Source organism: Oncorhynchus masou, chromosome 1 (genome assembly GCF_036934945.1).
Source record: "Oncorhynchus masou masou isolate Uvic2021 chromosome 1, UVic_Omas_1.1, whole genome shotgun sequence".
In the NCBI taxonomy this organism is placed as follows: domain Eukaryota; kingdom Metazoa; phylum Chordata; class Actinopteri; order Salmoniformes; family Salmonidae; genus Oncorhynchus; species Oncorhynchus masou.
The window spans coordinates 2,967,352-2,987,362 of record NC_088212.1 but is presented as its reverse complement, the minus strand read 5'-3'; the positions used below and the strand labels follow the sequence as shown (position 1 = coordinate 2,987,362).

Below are 20,011 nucleotides of genomic sequence, written 5' to 3'. Positions count from 1 at the left end.
TGACATAGACTGACCAGGTGAAAGCTATGATCCCTTATTGATGTCACTTGTTAAATCCACTTCAGTCAGTGTAGATGAAGGGGAGGAGACGGGGTTAAAGAAGGATGTTCAAGCCTTGAGACAATAGTGTATGTGTGCCATTCAGAGGATGAATGGGCAAGAACAGGGTGTAGTAGTAGATGCCTTTGAACAGGGTATGGTAGTAGGTGTCTTTGAACAGGGTGTAGTAGTAGGTGTCAAGCGCACCAGTTTGAGTGAGTCAAGAACTGCAACGCTGCTGGGTTTGTCACGCTCAACAGTTTCCCGTGTGTATCAAGAATGGTCCACCACCCAAAGGACATCCAGCCAACTTGACACAACTGTGGGAAGCATTGGAGTCAACACGGGCCAGCATCCCTGTGGAACGCTTTAGAGACCTTGTAGAGTCCCTGCCCTGACGAAGTGAGGCTGTCCTGAGGGCCAAAAGGGGGCGAATGGAGGGGGGGGGGGGTGCAACTCATTATTAGGAAGGTGTTCTTCATGTTTGACATGTAACCCACAGTTTGCCATTTACCCGTCAATGTGACTGGCAGAACGGGTGTTGTATGTAGAGGATGATATCTCAGATAGGGGGGAGTGAGGCCTGAGAGGGTTTTTATAAATAAGCATCAACCAGTGGGTATGGTGACTGGTATACAGAGATGACCAGTTTACAGAGGAGTATAGAGTGCAGTGATGTGGTTAGAGCGTTGGACTAGTAACCAAAAGGTTGCAAGTTCAAATCCCCGAGCTGACAAGGTACAAATCTGTAGTTCTGCCCCTGAACAGGCAGTTAACCCACTGTTCCTAGGCCGTCATTGAAAATAAGAATTTGTTCTGAACTGACTTGCCTAGTAAAATAAAGGTAAAAAAAGGAGCATTGGTGAAAGATCTGATGGCCGAATGGTAAAGAACATCTTGCCGCTCGAGAGCACTCTTACCTGTCGATCTGTAAATTATGTCTTCGTAATCTAGCATGGGTATGATGGTCATCTGAATCAGGGTTAGTTTGGCAGCTGGGGTGAAAGAGGAGCGATTACGATAGAGGAAACCAAGTCTAGATTTAACCACAGCCTGCAGCTTTGATATGTGCTGAGAGAAGGACAGTGTACCGTCTAGCCATACTCCCAAGTACTTGTATGAGGAGACTACCTCAAGCTCCATCAGAGGTAGTAATCACACCTGTGGGGAGAGGGGCATTCTTCTTACCAAACAACATGACCGTTGTTTTGGAGGTGTTCAGAACCAGGTTAAGGGTAGAGAAAGCTGGTTGAACACTAATAAAGATTTAAACTCGTTGCGGATTCACTTTTGCTGTTCCTATTTCTGTTAACGGTTTTGCTCTGAGAAAAACAAACAGTCTCGTAAAGTTTAGTAAAGAGAAGAACACTGAGTGTGTGAGTAGTGAGTAAGACACAAACAGACACTCTGAGAGTGTGAGTATTACCAAGTCACTGTCCTGTCCTGTCCTGTCTGAAGATGTTGTGTGTTGTGAGTGATGACAGGTAGGGAGGGAAGTGCCTGAGGACAGTGAGTCAGTCAAGGACACACTTGTCTGGGCTTGTCCTTTCATTTCACCTCCCAACCCTAACCCTTATCCAACGGCTAGTCCTCTCCTTTCACCTCCCAACCCTAACCCTTATCCAACGGTTAGTCCTCTCCTTTCACCTCCCAACACTAACCCTTATCCAACGGTTAGTCCTCTCCTTTCACCTCCCAACCCTAACCCTAGCCCAACAGCTAGTCCTCTCCTCTCCCAACCCTAGCCCAACAGCTAGTCCTCTCCTCTCCCAACCCTAACCCAACAGCTAGTCCTCTCCTCGCCCAACCCTAACCCAGCAGTTAGTCCTCTCCTCTCCCAACCCTAACCCAACAGCTAGACCTCTCCTCTCCCAACCCTTATCACACAGCTAATCCTGTCCTCTCCCAACCCTAACCCAAAGGTTAGTCCTCTCCTCTCCCAACCCTTATCCAACAGTTAGTCCTCTCCTCTCCCAACCCTAACCCAACGGTTAGTCCTCTCCTCTCCCAACCCTAACCCAACAGCTAGTCCTCTCCTCTCCCAACCCTAACCCAGCAGTTAGTCCTCTCCTCTCCCAACCCTAACCCAGCAGTTAGTCCTCTCCTCTCCCAACCCTAACCCAACGGTTAGTCCTCTCCTCTCCCAACCCTAACCCAACAGCTAGTCCTCTCCCAACCCTAACCCAATGGTTAGTCCTCTCCTCTCCCAACCCAATGGTTAGTCCTCTCCTCTCCCAACCCTAACCCAACAGTTAGTCCTCTCCTCTCCCAACCCTAACCCAGCAGTTAGTCCTCTCCTCTCCCAACCATAACCCAGCAGTTAGTCCTCTCCTCTCCCAACCCTAACCCAACAGTTAGTCCTCTCCTCTCCCAACCCTAACCCAATGGTTAGTCCTCTCCTCTCCCAACCCTAACCCAGCAGCTAGTCCTCTCCTCTCCCAACCCTAACCCAACAGTTAGTCCTCTCCTCTTCCAACCCTAACCCAACAGCTAGTCCTCTCCTCTCCCAACCCTAACCCAACAGCTAGTCCTCTCCTCTCCCAACTCTAACCCAACAGCTAGTCCTCTCCTCTCCCAACCCTAACCCAATGGTTAGTCCTCTCCTCTCCCAACCCTAACCCAACAGTTAGTCCTCTCCTCTCCCAACCCTAACCCAGCAGTTAGTCCTCTCCTCTCCCAACCATAACCCAGCAGTTAGTCCTCTCCTCTCCCAACCCTAACCCAATGGTTAGTCCTCTCCTCTCCCAACCCTAACCCAATGGTTAGTCCTCTCCTCTCCCAACCCTAACCCAACAGTTAGTCCTCTCCTCTCCCAACCCTAACCCAATGGTTAGTCCTCTCCTCTCCCAACCCTAACCCAGCAGCTAGTCCTCTCCTCTCCCAACCCTAACCCAACAGCTAGTCCTCTCCTCTTCCAACCCTAACCCAACAGCTAGTCCTCTCCTCTCCCAACCCTAACCCAACAGCTAGTCCTCTCCTCTCCCAACTCTAACCCAACAGCTAGTCCTCTCCTCTCCCAACCCTAACCCAATGGTTAGTCCTCTCCTCTCCCAACCCTAACCCAACAGCTAGTCTTCTCCTCTCCCAACCCTAACCCAACAGCTAGTCCTCTCCTCTCCCAACCCTAACCCAACAGCTAGTCCTCTCCTCTCCCAACCCTAACCCAACAGTTAGTCCTCTCCTCTCCCAACTCTAACCCAGCAGTTAGTCCTCTCCTCTCCCAACTCTAACCCAACAGTTAGTCCTCTCCTCTCCCAACTCTAACCCAACAGTTAGTCCGCTCCTCTCTCTCTTAGTACTAGCTGTTGAACCCCACTCTTTAATTCAAACAACATGAAAACGGCAAGTCCTCTCCTAGTCCTGACTGGCTTTTAGACCAACGATGGAAGAGCCTGACACCAACTACAGCCATTAGTCATGAATGGTATTGAGCGAACAGTGAGAGAGACAGAACAACTCACCCCGATGAAAGCTCTTCAGCCGAAACGTAGCAACAGCAAGGAGACAAGTGTGTGCAACTTTCTTAATTATTTGTAGAGACAAAGACCAAAACAACAGACCATCTGACACTGGGTGGAGTCGCAGTGCATCGGCATAGCTGACATTCAACACGGCCCCTTCCGACATGTCACAGTCAGTCACATCTCCGTGAGTTCCCACGCTGTGTTACTATCCCCCTTTTCCACGCTTCCCATCTCTCCTGAACTCCTCAGACAGTCTTACAGAACACAAGAGAGGCTGGATCAACCAGAAACACTGTTATCTTGTATACACGTCTTTCAGGTGTATCTCACATGAAACATATACTATAGTGTGTACTATGGTTGGAACACTATAGTTTTTACTGTAGTATTTTTTTGGAGACTTTATTGTAGTTTACTCTATAGTATATAGTATAAATACTGTGGTAAAAGAAAACTGAAGGTGTATACTGTTGTGTTTTTGCGTATATTACTGTAGTATTCAATAATAGTGCTCTTGTTTCATTCTCTTTGACGTAGAGGCGTTCGCCTTCAGGAAACCTACTGGAGAAATAAGACAACAACAAAAAAAAGTACATTTTCCATAAAGCTGTAGGTCTGAACAGAACATACAGAGCTTGACCTCTTCTCTATAACCTGTATAGAGCATAATGTATGGTGTAAACTTGGCATGTAGGTTTCTCACTTACAGGTGGTACCAATTTATATATGGGGGAGGAGAATGGGCAGGGTGTATGCAATTTGAATACTGTTTTACTATAGTTTAAAAAAGTGTAGTGTTTTTGCGGACATTACCGTAGTATTTACTATAGTTACCAAAAAAAATAGTATTTTTGCAGACTGCAGTGTTTTTGGGGATATTTTTGTAGTATTTACGACAGTGTTTCTTTGTGGAAAATACTGTAATATTTACTGTAGTACTCTACAGTTTACTACAGTATTCTCTAGTAAGTACTCTTGCATTCTATAGTAAACTGTAGTATTCTTTAATGAAATAACTGCATGTTGAATCATCCAACACATGAATATTGGGTTCAGCATCTGTAGGAGCTTTACAGTAGAAACCATAACAGTAGTTAGAGTTAACAGTAGTCAGAGTTAACAGTAGTTAGAGTTAACAGTAGTTAGAGTTAACAGTGTTCAGAGTTAACAGTAGTTAGAGTTAACAGTAGTCAGAGTTAACAGTGTTCAGAGTTAACAGTAGTTTGAGTTAACAGTAGTTTGAGTTAACAGTAGTTAGAGTTAACAGTAGTTTGAGTTAACAGTAGTTTGAGTTAACAGTAGTTTGAGTTAACAGTAGTTAGAGTTAACAGTAGTTAGAGTTAACAGTGTTCAGAGTTAACAGTAGTTAGAGGTAACAGTAGTTTGAGTTAACAGTAGTTAGAGTTAACAGTAGTTTGAGTTAACAGTAGTTTGAGTTAACAGTAGTTTGAGTTAACAGTAGTTAGAGTTAACAGTAGTTAGAGTTAACAGTGTTCAAAGTTAACAGTAGTTAGAGTTAACAGTGTTCAGAGTTAACAGTAGTCAGAGTTAACAGTAGTTTGAGTTAACAGTAGTTTGAGTTAACAGTAGTTAGAGTTAACAGTAGTTAGAGTTAACAGTGTTCAGAGTTAACAGTAGTTAGAGCTAACAGTAGTTATTAGTAGTTAGAGTTAACAGTAGTTAACAGTAGTTAGAGTTAACAGTAGTTAGAGTTAACAGTGTTCAGAGTTAACAGTAGTTAGAGCTAACAGTAGTTATTAGTAGTTAGAGTTAACAGTAGTTAACAGTAGTTAGAGTTAACAGTAGTTAGAGTTAACAGTAGTTAGTGTTAACAGTAGTTAGAGTTAACAGTGTTCAGAGTTAACAGTAGTTAGAGTTAACAGTAGTTAGAGCTAACAGTAGTTAGAGTTAACAGTGGTCAGAGTTAACAGTAGTCAGAGTTAACAGTAGTTAGAGTTAACAGTGTTCAGAGTTAACAGTAGTTAGAGCTAACAGTAGTTAGAGTTAACAGTAGTTAGAGTTAACAGTGGTCAGAGTTAACAGTAGTCAGAGTTAACAGTAGTTTGAGTTAACAGTAGTTAGAGTTAACAGTGTTCAGAGTTAACAGTAGTTAGAGTTAACAGTAGTCAGAGTTAACAGTGTTCAGAGTTAACAGTAGTTAGAGTTAACAGTAGTTAGAGCTAACAGTAGTTAGAGTTAACAGTAGTTAGAGTTAACAGTAGTTAGAGTTAACAATAGTTAGAGTTAACAGTGTTCAGAGTTAACAGTAGTTAGAGTTAACAGTAGTCAGAGTTAACAGTAGTTAGAGTTAACAGTGTTCAGAGTTAACAGTAGTTAGAGTTAACAGTAGTCAGAGTTAACAGTAGTTAGAGTTAACAGTGTTCAGAGTTAACAGTGTTCAGAGTTAACAGTAGTTAGAGTTAACAGTGTTCAGAGTTAACAGTAGTTAGAGCTAACAATAGTCAGAGTTAACAGTAGTTAGTGGTAACAGTAGTTAGAGCTAACAATAGTTAGAGTTAACAGTGTTCAGAGTTAACAGTAGTTAGAGTTAACAGTAGTTAGAGTTAACAGAGTTCAGAGTTAACAGTAGTTAGAGTTAACAGTAGTTAGAGTTAACAGTAGTTAGAGTTAACAGTGTTCAGAGTTAACAGTAGTTAGAGCTAACAATAGTCAGAGTTAACAGTAGTTAGTGTTAACAGTAGTTAGAGCTAACAATAGTTAGAGTTAACAGTAGTTAGAGTTAACAGTGTTCAGAGTTAACAGTGTTCAGAGTTAACAGTAGTTAGAGTTAACAGTATTCAGAGTTAACAGTAGTTAGAGTTAACAGTAGTTAGAGTTAACAGAGTTCAGAGTTAACAGTAGTTAGAGTTAACAGTGTTCAGAGTTAACAGAGTTCAGAGTTAACAGTAGTCAGAGTTAATAGTAGTTAGAGTTAACAGTAGTTAGAGTTAACAGTAGTCAGAGTTAACAGTAGTTAGAGTTAACAGTAGTTAGAGATAACAGTAGTTAGAGTTAACAGTGTTCAGAGTTAACAGTAGTTAGAGCTAACAATAGTCAGAGTTAACAGTAGTTAGTGGTAACAGTAGTTAGAGCTAACAATAGTTAGAGTTAACAGTAGTTAGAGTTAACAGTGTTCAGAGTTAACAGTGTTCAGAGTTAACAGTAGTTAGAGTTAACAGTAGTTAGAGTTAACAGTAGTTAGAGTTAACAGTAGTCAGAGTTAACAGTAGTCAGAGTTAACAGTAGTCAGAGTTAACAGTAGTCAGAGTTAACAGTAGTTAGAGTTAACAGTGTTCAGAGTTAACAGTAGTTAGAGCTAACAATAGTCAGAGTTAACAGTAGTTAGTGGTAACAGTAGTTAGAGCTAACAATAGTTAGAGTTAACAGTAGTTAGAGTTAACAGTGTTCAGAGTTAACAGTGTTCAGAGTTAACAGTAGTTAGAGTTAACAGTAGTTAGAGTTAACAGTAGTCAGAGTTAACAGTAGTCAGAGTTAACAGTAGTCAGAGTTAACAGTAGTCAGAGTTAACAGTAGTTAGAGTTAACAGTAGTTAGAGTTAACAGTAGTTTGAGTTAACAGTAGTTAGAGTTAACAGTGTTCAAAGTTAACAGTAGTCAGAGTTAACAGTAGTTAGAGCTAACAGTAGTTAGAGTTAACAGTAGTCAGAGTTAACAGTAGTTAGAGTTAACAGTAGTTAGAGTTAACAGTAGTTAGAGTTAACAGTGTTCAGAGTTAACAGTAGTTAGAGTTAACAGTGTTCAGAGTTAACAGAGTTCAGAGTTAACAGTAGTCAGAGTTAATAGTAGTTAGAGTTAACAGTAGTTAGAGTTAACAGTAGTCAGAGTTAACAGTAGTTAGAGTTAACAGTAGTTAGAGATAACAGTAGTTAGAGTTAACAGTAGTTAGAGATAACAGTAGTTAGAGTTAACAGTGTTCAGAGTTAACAGTAGTTAGAGCTAACAATAGTCAGAGTTAACAGTAGTTAGTGGTAACAGTAGTTAGAGCTAACAATAGTTAGAGTTAACAGTAGTTAGAGTTAACAGTGTTCAGAGTTAACAGTGTTCAGAGTTAACAGTAGTTAGAGTTAACAGTAGTTAGAGTTAACAGTAGTTAGAGTTAACAGTAGTCAGAGTTAACAGTAGTCAGAGTTAACAGTAGTCAGAGTTAACAGTAGTTAGAGTTAACAGTGTTCAGAGTTAACAGTAGTTAGAGCTAACAATAGTCAGAGTTAACAGTAGTTAGTGGTAACAGTAGTTAGAGCAAACAATAGTTAGAGTTAACAGTAGTTAGAGTTAACAGTGTTCAGAGTTAACAGTGTTCAGAGTTAACAGTAGTTAGAGTTAACAGTAGTTAGAGTTAACAGTAGTTAGAGTTAACAGTAGTCAGAGTTAACAGTAGTCAGAGTTAACAGTAGTCAGAGTTAACAGTAGTCAGAGTTAACAGTAGTTAGAGTTAACAGTAGTTTGAGTTAACAGTAGTTAGAGTTAACAGTGTTCAAAGTTAACAGTAGTCAGAGTTAACAGTAGTTAGAGCTAACAGTAGTTAGAGTTAACAGTAGTCAGAGTTAACAGTAGTTAGAGTTAACAGTAGTTAGAGTTAACAGTAGTTAGAGTTAACAGTGTTCAGAGTTAACAGTAGTTAGAGTTAACAGTAGTTAGAGTTAACAGTAGTCAGAGTTAACAGTAGTTAGAGTTAACAGTAGTCAGAGTTAACAGTAGTTAGAGTTAACAGTAGATAGAGTTAACAGTAGTTAGAGTTAACAGTGTTCAGAGTTAACAGTGTTCAGAGTTAACAGTAGTTAGAGTTAACAGTAGTTAGAGTTAACAGTAGTCAGAGTTAACAATAGTTAGAGTTAACAGTAGTTAGAGTTAACAGTGTTCAGAGTTAACAGTGTTCAGAGTTAACAGTAGTTAGAGTTAACAGTAGTTAGAGTTAACAGTAGTTAGAGTTAACAGTAGTCAGAGTTAACAGTAGTCAGAGTTAACAGTAGTCAGAGTTAACAGTAGTCAGAGTTAACAGTAGTTAGAGTTAACAGTGTTCAGAGTTTACAGTAGTTAGAGCTAACAATAGTCAGAGTTAACAGTAGTTAGTGGTAACAGTAGTTAGAGCTAACAATAGTTAGAGTTAACAGTAGTTAGAGTTAACAGTGTTCAGAGTTAACAGTGTTCAGAGTTAACAGTAGTTAGAGTTAACAGTAGTTAGAGTTAACAGTAGTCAGAGTTAACAGTAGTCAGAGTTAACAGTAGTCAGAGTTAACAGTAGTCAGAGTTAACAGTAGTTAGAGTTAACAGTAGTTAGAGTTAACAGTAGTTTGAGTTAACAGTAGTTAGAGTTAACAGTGTTCAAAGTTAACAGTAGTCAGAGTTAACAGTAGTTAGAGCTAACAGTAGTTAGAGTTAACAGTAGTCAGAGTTAACAGTAGTTAGAGTTAACAGTAGTTAGAGTTAACAGTAGTTAGAGTTAACAGTGTTCAGAGTTAACAGTAGTTAGAGTTAACAGTGTTCAGAGTTAACAGAGTTCAGAGTTAACAGTAGTCAGAGTTAATAGTAGTTAGAGTTAACAGTAGTTAGAGTTAACAGTAGTCAGAGTTAACAGTAGTTAGAGTTAACAGTAGTTAGAGATAACAGTAGTTAGAGTTAACAGTAGTTAGAGATAACAGTAGTTAGAGTTAACAGTGTTCAGAGTTAACAGTAGTTAGAGCTAACAATAGTCAGAGTTAACAGTAGTTAGTGGTAACAGTAGTTAGAGCTAACAATAGTTAGAGTTAACAGTAGTTAGAGTTAACAGTGTTCAGAGTTAACAGTGTTCAGAGTTAACAGTAGTTAGAGTTAACAGTAGTTAGAGTTAACAGTAGTTAGAGTTAACAGTAGTCAGAGTTAACAGTAGTCAGAGTTAACAGTAGTCAGAGTTAACAGTAGTTAGAGTTAACAGTGTTCAGAGTTAACAGTAGTTAGAGCTAACAATAGTCAGAGTTAACAGTAGTTAGTGGTAACAGTAGTTAGAGCTAACAATAGTTAGAGTTAACAGTAGTTAGAGTTAACAGTGTTCAGAGTTAACAGTGTTCAGAGTTAACAGTAGTTAGAGTTAACAGTAGTTAGAGTTAACAGTAGTTAGAGTTAACAGTAGTCAGAGTTAACAGTAGTCAGAGTTAACAGTAGTCAGAGTTAACAGTAGTCAGAGTTAACAGTAGTTAGAGTTAACAGTAGTTTGAGTTAACAGTAGTTAGAGTTAACAGTGTTCAAAGTTAACAGTAGTCAGAGTTAACAGTAGTTAGAGCTAACAGTAGTTAGAGTTAACAGTAGTCAGAGTTAACAGTAGTTAGAGTTAACAGTAGTTAGAGTTAACAGTAGTTAGAGTTAACAGTGTTCAGAGTTAACAGTAGTTAGAGTTAACAGTAGTTAGAGTTAACAGTAGTCAGAGTTAACAGTAGTTAGAGTTAACAGTAGTCAGAGTTAACAGTAGTTAGAGTTAACAGTAGATAGAGTTAACAGTAGTTAGAGTTAACAGTGTTCAGAGTTAACAGTGTTCAGAGTTAACAGTAGTTAGAGTTAACAGTAGTTAGAGTTAACAGTAGTCAGAGTTAACAATAGTTAGAGTTAACAGTAGTTAGAGTTAACAGTGTTCAGAGTTAACAGTGGTCAGAGTTAACAGTAGTCAGAGTTAACAGTAGTTAGAGTTAACAGTAGTTAGAGCTAACAGTAGTCAGAGTTAACAGTAGCGTGCTGTTGTGTGTATTTGCTTAGCATTGATCCACTTTGTCTGTGCTTCTGTGGTGAGGTTAGTCACTGTGGATGACTCATGGGCGTACAAGGGAGAGTTTGTTGGCAGGATTACAGTATTTCTGAAGAAAAGCTCATTCAACATGCAGCTAATGTCATCCCCATTCAGAAGGAAGACGGGACTCTATGAACAACAGACTTTCTCACGTCATTCACTACTACTGTTTGTCTCCTCAGTTTGGTCTCATTAATGTCTGGAAGTGACCCATCCATTTTGCATAATGCCTTGTCTTCAATCTCTAAACTAGCCAGGCCTGTCAGGGCTTCAAGGCAGCCTAACCCGCTCTGATTGGCTGAATGCTGATTTATACCCTACGGAGTGTAGCGCAGTGTCGCAATGTCGTTTTCCGTCACTTTGTAGAGCGCTTTGACATTTAACGTACTCCCACTGGGGCAGTGTTGTGTAGGCAATACCATACTATATACAGGGTCAGTTAGTACCATACTATATACAGGGTCAGTTAATACCATACTATATACAGGGTCAGTTAATACCATACTATATACAGGGTCAGTTAATACCATACTATATACAGGGTCAGTTAGTACCATATTATATACAGGGTCAGTTAATACCATACTATATACAGGGTCAGTTAATACCATACTATATACAGGGTCAGTTAATACCATACTATATACAGGGTCAGTTAATACCATACTATATACAGGGTCAGTTAATACCATACTATATGCAGGGTCAGTTAATACCATACTATATACAGGGTCAGTTAATACCACACTATATACAGGGTCAGTTAATACCATACTATATACAGGGTCAGTTAATACCATACTATATACAGGGTCAGTTAATACCATACTATATACAGGGTCAGTTAGTACCATACTATATACAGGGTCAGTTAATACCATACTATATACAGGGTCAGTTAATACCATACTATATACAGGGTCAGTTAATACCATACTATATACAGGGTCAGTTAATACCGCACTATATACAGGGTCAGTTAATACCATACTATATACAGGGTCAGTTAATACCATACTATATACAGGGTCAGATAATACCACACTATATACAGGGTCAGTTAATACCATACTATATACAGGGTCAGTTAATACCATACTATATACAGGGTCAGTTAATACCATACTATATACAGGATCAGTTAATACCATACTATATACAGGGAGGATTAATACCACACTATATACAGGGTAAGGTTAATACATTTACATTTACATTTAAGTCATTTAGCAGACGCTCTTATCCAGAGCGACTTACAAATTGGTGAATTCACCTTCTGACATCCAGTGGAACAGCCACTTTACAATAGTGCATCTAAATCATTAAGGGGGGGGGGGGGGGTGGTGAGAAGGATTACTTATCCTATACCAATACCATACTATATACAGGGTCAGTTAGTACCATACTATATACAGGGTCAGTTAGTACCATACTATATACAGGGTCAGTTAATACCATACTATATACAGGGTCAGTTAGTACCATACTATATACAGGGTCAGTTAATACCATACTATATACAGGGTCAGTTAGTACCATACTATATACAGGGTCAGTTAGTACCATACAGGGTCAGTTAATACCATATTATATACAGGGTCAGTTAATACCATACTATATACAGGGTCAGTTAGTACCATACTATATACAGGGTCAGTTAATACCATACTATATACAGGGTCAGTTAGTACCATACTATATAGTTAGTACCATACTATATACAGTTAGTACCATACTATATACAGGGTCAGTTAGTACCATACTATATACAGGGTCAGTTAATACCATACTATATACAGGGTCAGTTAGTACCATACTATATACAGGGTCAGTTAGTACCATACAGGGTCAGTTAATACCATATTATATACAGGGTCAGTTAATACCATACTATATACAGGGTCAGTTAGTACCATACTATATACAGGGTCAGTTAGTACCATACTATATACAGGGTCAGTTAGTACCATACTATATACAGGGTCAGTTAGTACCATACTATATACAGGGTCAGTTAGTACCATACTATATACAGGGTCAGTTAGTACCATACTATATACAGGGTCAGTTAGTACCATACTATATACAAGGTCAGTAGTTATATACAGGGTCAGTTAATACCATACTATATACAGGGTCAGTTAATACCATACTATATACAGGGTCAGTTAGTACCATACTATATACAGGGTCAGTTAGTACCATACTATATACAGGGTCAGTTAGTACCATACTATATACAGGGTCAGTTAGTACCATACTATATACAGGGTCAGTTAGTACCATACTATATACAGGGTCAGTTAGTACCATACTATATACAAGGTCAGTAGTTATATACAGGGTCAGTTAATACCATACTATATACAGGGTCAGTTAGTACCATACTATATACAGGGTCAGTTAATACCACACTATATACAGGGTCAGTTAATACCATACTATATACAGGGTCAGTTAGTACCATACTATATACAGGGTCAGTTAGTACCATACTATATACAGGGTCAGTTAATACCATACTATATACAGGGTCAGTTAGTACCATACTATATACAGGGTCAGTTAGTACCATACTATATACAGGGTCAGTTAATACCACGCTATATACAGGGTCAGTTAGTACCATACTATATACAGGGTCAGTTAATACCATACTATAGGAGGTAGATATGTGTAGGGGGAAGGTGACTATTTACAGGGTAAGTTCCAGTACCAAATTAACAACGTGCAGAGATAATGGAGTGATGGATGTACAGCTGAAGTCAGAAGTTTACATACACCTTAGCCAACTGCATTTAAACTCAGTTTGTCACAATTCCTGACATTTAATCCGAGTAAACATTCGCTGTTTTAGGTCAGTTAAGATCACCACTTTATTTTTAGAATGTGTAGTACTTGGTAGCATTGCCTTTAAATTGTTAAACTTGGGTCAAATGTTTCAGGTAGCCTTCCACAAGCTTCCCAGAATAAGTTGGGTGAATTTTGGCCCATTCCTCCTGACAGAGCTGGTGTAACTGAGTCAGGTTTGTAGGCCTCCTTGCTCGCACACGCTTTTTCAGTTCTGCCCACAAATGTTCTATAGGATTGAGGTCAGGGCTTTGTGATGGCCACTCCAATACCTTGACTCTGTTGTCCTTAAGCCATTTTGCCACAACTTTGGAAGTATGCTTGGGGTCGTTGTCCATTTGGAAGACCCATTTGCAACCAAGCTTTAACTTCCTGACTGAGATGTTGCTTCAATATATCCACCTTTTTTTCCTGCCTCATGATGCCATCTATTTTGTGAAGTGCACCAGCAAAGCACCTCCATAACATGATGCTGCCACCTCCGTGCTTCAAGGTTGGGATGGTATTCTTCGGCTTGCAAGCCTCCCCCTTTTTCCTTCAAACATAACGATGGTCATTATGGCCAAACAGTTCTATTTTTGTTTCATCAGACCAGAGGACATTTCTCCAAAAAAGTACGATCTTTGTCCCATGTGTAATTGCAAACCGTAGTCTGGCATTTTTATGATGGTTTTGGAGCAGTGGCTTCTTCCTTGCTGAGCGGCCTTTCAGGTTATGTCGATATAGGACTCGTTTTACGGTGGATATAGTTACTTCTGTACCTGTTTCCTCCAGCATCTTCACAAGGTCCTTTGCTGTGGTTCTGGGATTGATTTGCAGTTTTCGCACCAAAGTACGTTCATCTCTAGGAGACAGAACGCGTCTCCTTCCTGAGGGGTATGACAGCTGCGTGGTCCCATGGTGTTTATACGTGCATACTATTGTTTGTACAGATGAACGTGGCACCTTCAGGCCTTTGGTTAGTCCTCTCCTCTCCCAACCCTAACCCAATGGCAACCCTAACCCGATGGAAATTGCTCCCAAGGATGAACCACACTTGTGGAGATCTTCAAATCTTTTTATGAGGTCTTGGCTGATTTCTGATTTCCCCATGATGTCAAGCAGAGGCACAGAGTTTGAAGGAAGGCCTTGAAATGCATCCACAGGTACACCTCCAATTGAATCAAATGATGTCAATTAACCTATCAGAAGCTTCTGAAGCCATGACATCATTTTCTGGAATTTTCCAAGCTGTTTAAAGGCACAGTCAACTTAGTGTATGTAAACTTCTGACCCACAAGAATTGTGATACAGTGAATTATAAGTGAAATAATCGGTCTGTAAACAATTGTTGGAAAAATGACTTGTGTCATGCACAAAGTAGATCGACTTGCCAAAACTATAGTTTGTTAACCAAAAAATTGTGGAGTGGTTGAAAAACAAGTTTTAATGACGCCAACCTAAGTGTATGTAAACATCCGACTTCAACTGAAGATATGTATATAAGGGTATTTGATAAACAGCAGCGTGTATGTGAAGTGTGGTATGAATATCAGTATGAATGTATGTGCATATTATGTGTGAGTGAGCAGACGGAGTGAGTGTGTGTGTGTGTGTGTGTGTGTGTGTGTGTGTGTGTGTGTGTGTGTGTGTGTGTGTGTGTGTGTGTGTGTGTGTGTGTGTGTGTGTGTGTGTGTGTGTGTGTGTGTGTGTGTGCGCGTGCATGTGATGTTGGAGTGACAGAGTGTGTGTGTGGTTTTTTTTGTGTGTTTTTTTTATTTTACCTTTATTTTACTAGGCAAGTCAGTTAAGAACAAATTCTTATTTTCAATGACGGCCTAGGAACAGTGGGTTAACTGGTCTAGGAACAGAGGGTTAACTGGTCTAGGAACAGTGGGTTAACTGGTCTAGGAACAGTGGGTTAACTGGTCTAGGAACAGTGGGTTAACTGGTCTAGGAACAGTGGGTTAACTGGCCTAGGAACAGTGGGTTAACTGGTCTAGGAACAGTGGGTTAACTGGTCTAGGAACAGTGGGTTAACTGGTCTAGGAACAGTGGGTTAACTGGTGGAGTGGGTTAACTGGTCTAGGATCAGTGGGTTAACTGGTCTAGGAACAGTGGGTTAACTGGTCTAGGAACAGTGGGTTAACTGGCCTAGGAACAGTGGGTTAACTGGTCTAGGAACAGTGGGTTAACTGGTCTAGGAACAGTGGGTTAACTGGTCTAGGAACAGTGGGTTAACTGGTCTAGGAACAGTGGGTTAACTGGTCTAGGTACAGTGTGTTAAACTGGTCTAGGAACAGTGGGTTAACTGGTCTAGGAACAGTGGGTTAACTGGCCTAGGAACAGTGGGTTAACTGGTCTAGGAACAGTGGGTTAACTGGCCTAGGAACAGTGGGTTAACTGGCCTAGGAACAGTGGGTTAACTGGTCTAGGAACAGTGGGTTAACTGGTCTAGGAACAGTGGGTTAACTGGTCTAGGAACAGTGGGTTAACTGGCCTAGGAACAGTGGGTTAACTGGTCTAGGAACAGTGGGTTAACTGGTCTAGGAACAGTGGGTTAACTGGTCTAGGAACAGTGGGTTAACTGGTCTAGGAACAGTGGGTTAACTGGTCTAGGAACAGTGGGTTAACTGGTCTAGGAACAGTGGGTTAACTGGTCTAGGAACAGTGGGTTAACTGGTCTAGGAACAGTGGGTTAACTGGTCTAGGTACAGTGTGTTAAACTGGTCTAGGAACAGTGGGTTAACTGGTCTAGGAACAGTGGGTTAACTGGCCTAGGAACAGTGGGTTAACTGGTCTAGGAACAGTGGGTTAACTGGCCTAGGAACAGTGGGTTAACTGGCCTAGGAACAGTGGGTTAACTGGTCTAGGAACAGTGGGTTAACTGGTCTAGGAACAGTGGGTTAACTGGTCTAGGAACAGTGGGTTAACTGGTCTAGGAACAGTGGGTTAACTGGTCTAGGAACAGTGGGTTAACTGGTCTAGGAACAGTGGGTTAACTGGTCTAGGAACAGTGGGTTAACTGGTCTAGGAACAGTGGGTTAACTGGTCTAGGAACAGTGGGTTAACTGGTCTAGGAACAGTGGGTTAACTGGTCTAGGAACAGTGGGTTAACTGGTCTAGGAACAGTGGGTTAACTGCCTGTTCGGGGGCAGAACGGTTCCATTCGATAATTCTTGAGATGTTTCTACAACTTGATTGGAGTCCACCTGTGGTAAATTCAATTGATTGGACATTATTTGGAAAGGCACGCACCTGCCTATACAAGGTCCCACAGTTGTCAGTGCATGTCAGAGCAAAAACCAAGACATGGGGTCGAAGGAATTGTCCATAGAGCTCTGAGACAGGATTGTGCCGAGGCTGAGCAATCAAGGGAGAAGTGTATTGGTCAGGGAGGTGACAAGAACCCGATGGTCACTCTGACAGAGCTCCAGAGTTCCTCAGTGGAGATGGGAGAACTTTCGACAAGTACTCCAATCTGCAGCACTCCACCAAACAGGTCTTCATCGTAGAGACACATTGAAGCCACTCCTCAGTCAAAGGTACATGACAGCCTGCTTGGAGTTTGCCAAAAGGCACCTAAAGACTCTCAGACCATAAGAAACAATATTCTCTGGTCTAATGAAACCAAGATTTAATTCTTTGGCCTGAATGCCAAGCGTCAAGTCTGGAGGAAACCTGGCACCATCCCCACGGTGAAGCATGGTAGTGGTAGCATCATGCTGTGGAGATTTTTTTCAGTGGCAGGGACTGGGAGACTAGTCAGGATCGAGGGAAAGATGAACAGAGCAAAGTACAGAAAGATCCTTGAAGAAAACCCAGAGCGCTCAGGAACTCAGACTGGGACGAAGGTTCACCTGCCAACAGGACAACGACCCTAAGCACACAGGCAAGACAACACAAGAGTGGCTTCGGGATGACAAGTCTTTGAATGTCCTTAAGTGGCCCAGCCAGAGCCCGGACTTGAATCCAATCGAACATCTCTAGAGAGACCTGAAAATAGCTGTGCAGCGACGCTCCCCATCCAACCTGACAGAGCTTGAGAGGATCTGCAGAGAAGAATGGGAGAAACTCCCCAAATACAGGTGTGCCAAGCTTGTAGCGTCATACCCAAGAAGACTCGAGGCTGTAATCGCTGCCAAAGGTGCTTCAATAAAGTACTGAGTAAAGGGTCTGAATACTTATGAAAATGTGATATTTCAGTTGTTGCTGTTTTTTTAAAACATTTGTAATTTTTCACTTTGTCATTACGGTGTATAATGCAGGGAAAAAATGATTTAATCCATTTTAGAATGAGGCTGTACCGTAATATAATGTGGAAAAAGTCAAGGGGTCTGAATACTTCCCTAAGGGCGGCAGGGTAGCCTAGTGGTTAGAGTGTAGAGGCGGCAGGGTAGCCTAGTGGTTAGAGTGTAGAGGCGGCAGGGTAGCCTAGTGGTTAGAGTGTAGAGGCGGCAGGGAGCCTAGTGGTTAGAGTGTAGAGACGGCAGGGTAGCCTAGTGGTTAGAGCGTAGAGGCGGCAGGGAGCCTAGTGGTTAGAGTGTAGAGGCGGCAGGGAGCCTAGTGGTTAGAGTGTAGAGACGGCAGGGTAGCCTAGTGGTTAGAGTGTAGAGGCGGCAGGGAGCCTAGTGGTTAGAGTGTAGAGGCGGCAGGGTAGCCTAGTGGTTAGAGCGTTGGACTGGTAACAGAAAGGTTGCAAGTTCGAATCCCCGAGCTGACAAGGTACAAATCTGTCGTTCTGCCCCTGAACAGGCAGTTAACCCACTGTTCCTAGGCTGTCATTGTAAATAAGAATTTGTTCCTATCTAACTTGCCTGGTAAAATAAATAAAATACTTAATTTAGCTTATGAGTTGTTAACTTTTACGATTCCAACGGTTCCTAACTAAATCAAGCAGCTCCATTTGACCAATGTGTTGAACCCACGGAGCGCTCTGTCTTACCTGACTGGAGGTATCACTGCTTAGAGACTGTCTGTCTTACCTGACTGGAGGTATTACTGCTTAGAGACTGTCTGTCTTACCTGACTGGAGGTATCACTCCTTAGAGACTGTCTGTCTTACCTGACTGGAGGTATCACTGCTTAGAGACTGTCTGTCTTACCTGACTGGAGGTATCACTGCTTAGAGACTGTCTGTCTTACCTGACTGGAGGTATCACTGCTTAGAGACTGTCTGTCTTACCCGACTGGAGGTATCACTGCTGAATGACTGTCTGTCTTACCTGACTGGAGGTATCACTGCTTAGAGACTGTCTGTCTTACCTGACTGGAGGTATCACTGCTTAGAGACTGTATGTCTTACCTGACTGGAGGTATCACTGCTTAGAGACTGTCTGTCTTACCTGACTGGAGGTATCACTGCTTAGAGACTGTCTGTCTTACCTGACTGGAGGTATCACTGCTTAGAGACTGTCTGTCTTACCTGACTGGAGGTATCACTGCTGAATGACTGTCTGTCTTACCTGACTGGAGGTATCACTGATTAGAGACTGTCTGTCTTACCTGACTGGAGGTATCACTGCTTAGAGACTGTCTGTCTTACCTGACTGGAGGTATCACTGCTTAGAGACTGTCTGTCTTACCTGACTGGAGGTATCACTGCTTAGAGACTGTCCGTCTTACCTGACTGGAGGTATCACTGCTTAGAGACTGTCTGTCTTACCTGACTGGAGGTATCACTGCTTAGAGACTGTCTGTCTTACCTGACTGGAGGTATCACTGCTTAGAGACTGTCTGTCTTACCTGACTGGAGGTATCACTGCTTAGAGACTGTCTGTCTTACCTGACTGGAGGTATCACTGCTTAGAGACTGCATGTCTTACCTGACTGGAGGTATCACTGCTTAGAGACTGTCTGTCTTACCTGACTGGAGGTATCACTGCTTAGAGACTGTCTGTCTTACCTGACTGGAGGTATCACTGCTTAGAGACTGCATGTCTTACCTGACTGGAGGTATCACTGCTTAGAGACTGTCTGTCTTACCTGACTGGAGGTATCACTGCTTAGAGACTGTCTGTCTTACCTGACTGGAGGTATCACTGCTTAGAGACTGTCTGTCTTACCTGACTGGAGGTATCACTGCTTAGAGACTGTCTGTCTTACCTGACTGGAGGTATCACTGCTTAGAGACTGTCTGTCTTACCTGACTGGAGGTATCACTGCTTAGAGACTGTCTGTCTTACCTGACTGGTTGTATCACTGCTTAGAGACTGTCTGTCTTACCTGACTGGAGGTATCACTGCTTAGAGACTGTCTGTCTTACCTGACTGGAGGTATCACTGCTTAGAGACTGTCTATCTTACCTGACTGGAGGTATCACTGCTTAGAGACTGCATGTCTTACCTGACTGGAGGTATCACTGCTTAGAGACTGTCTGTCTTACCTGACTGGAGGTATCACTGCTTAGAGACTGTCTGTCTTACCTGACTGGAGGTATCACTGCTTAGAGACTGCATGTCTTACCTGACTGGAGGTATCACTGCTTAGAGACTGCATGTCTTACCTGACTGGAGGTATCACTGCTTAGAGACTGTCTGTCTTACCTGACTGGAGGTATCACTGCTTAGAGACTGTCTGTCTTACCTGACTGGAGGTATCACTGCTTAGAGACTGCATGTCTTACCTGACTGGAGGTATCACTGCTTAGAGACTGTCTGTCTTACCTGACTGGAGGTATCACTGCTTAGAGACTGCATGTCTTACCTGACTGGAGGTATCACTGCTTAGAGACTGTCTGTCTTACCTGACTGGAGGTATCACTGCTTAGAGACTGCATGTCTTACCTGACTGGAGGTATCACTGCTTAGAGACTGCATGTCTTACCTGACTGGAGGTACCACTGCTTAGAGACTGTCTGTCTTACCTGACTGGAGGTATCACTGCTTAGAGACTGTCTGTCTTAC

General features: G+C 41.7%; 1 protein-coding gene across 3 annotated transcripts in view; it reads right to left on the bottom strand.

Moving 5' to 3' along the window:
- Positions 1 to 20,011, bottom strand: part of pdzd2 (PDZ domain containing 2) — a 197,690-nt gene that overhangs the window by 111,864 nt on the left and 65,815 nt on the right. The window contains exon 1 of one of the 3 annotated variants that reach the window (XM_064929302.1): positions 3,501 to 3,705. The exons of the other annotated variants lie outside the window; for them this stretch is intronic. The gene's annotated coding sequence lies outside the window, so the exon portion shown is untranslated. Of the gene's footprint in view, positions 1 to 3,500; positions 3,706 to 20,011 lie in introns of those variants that run through there. 3 annotated transcript variants of the gene reach the window in all.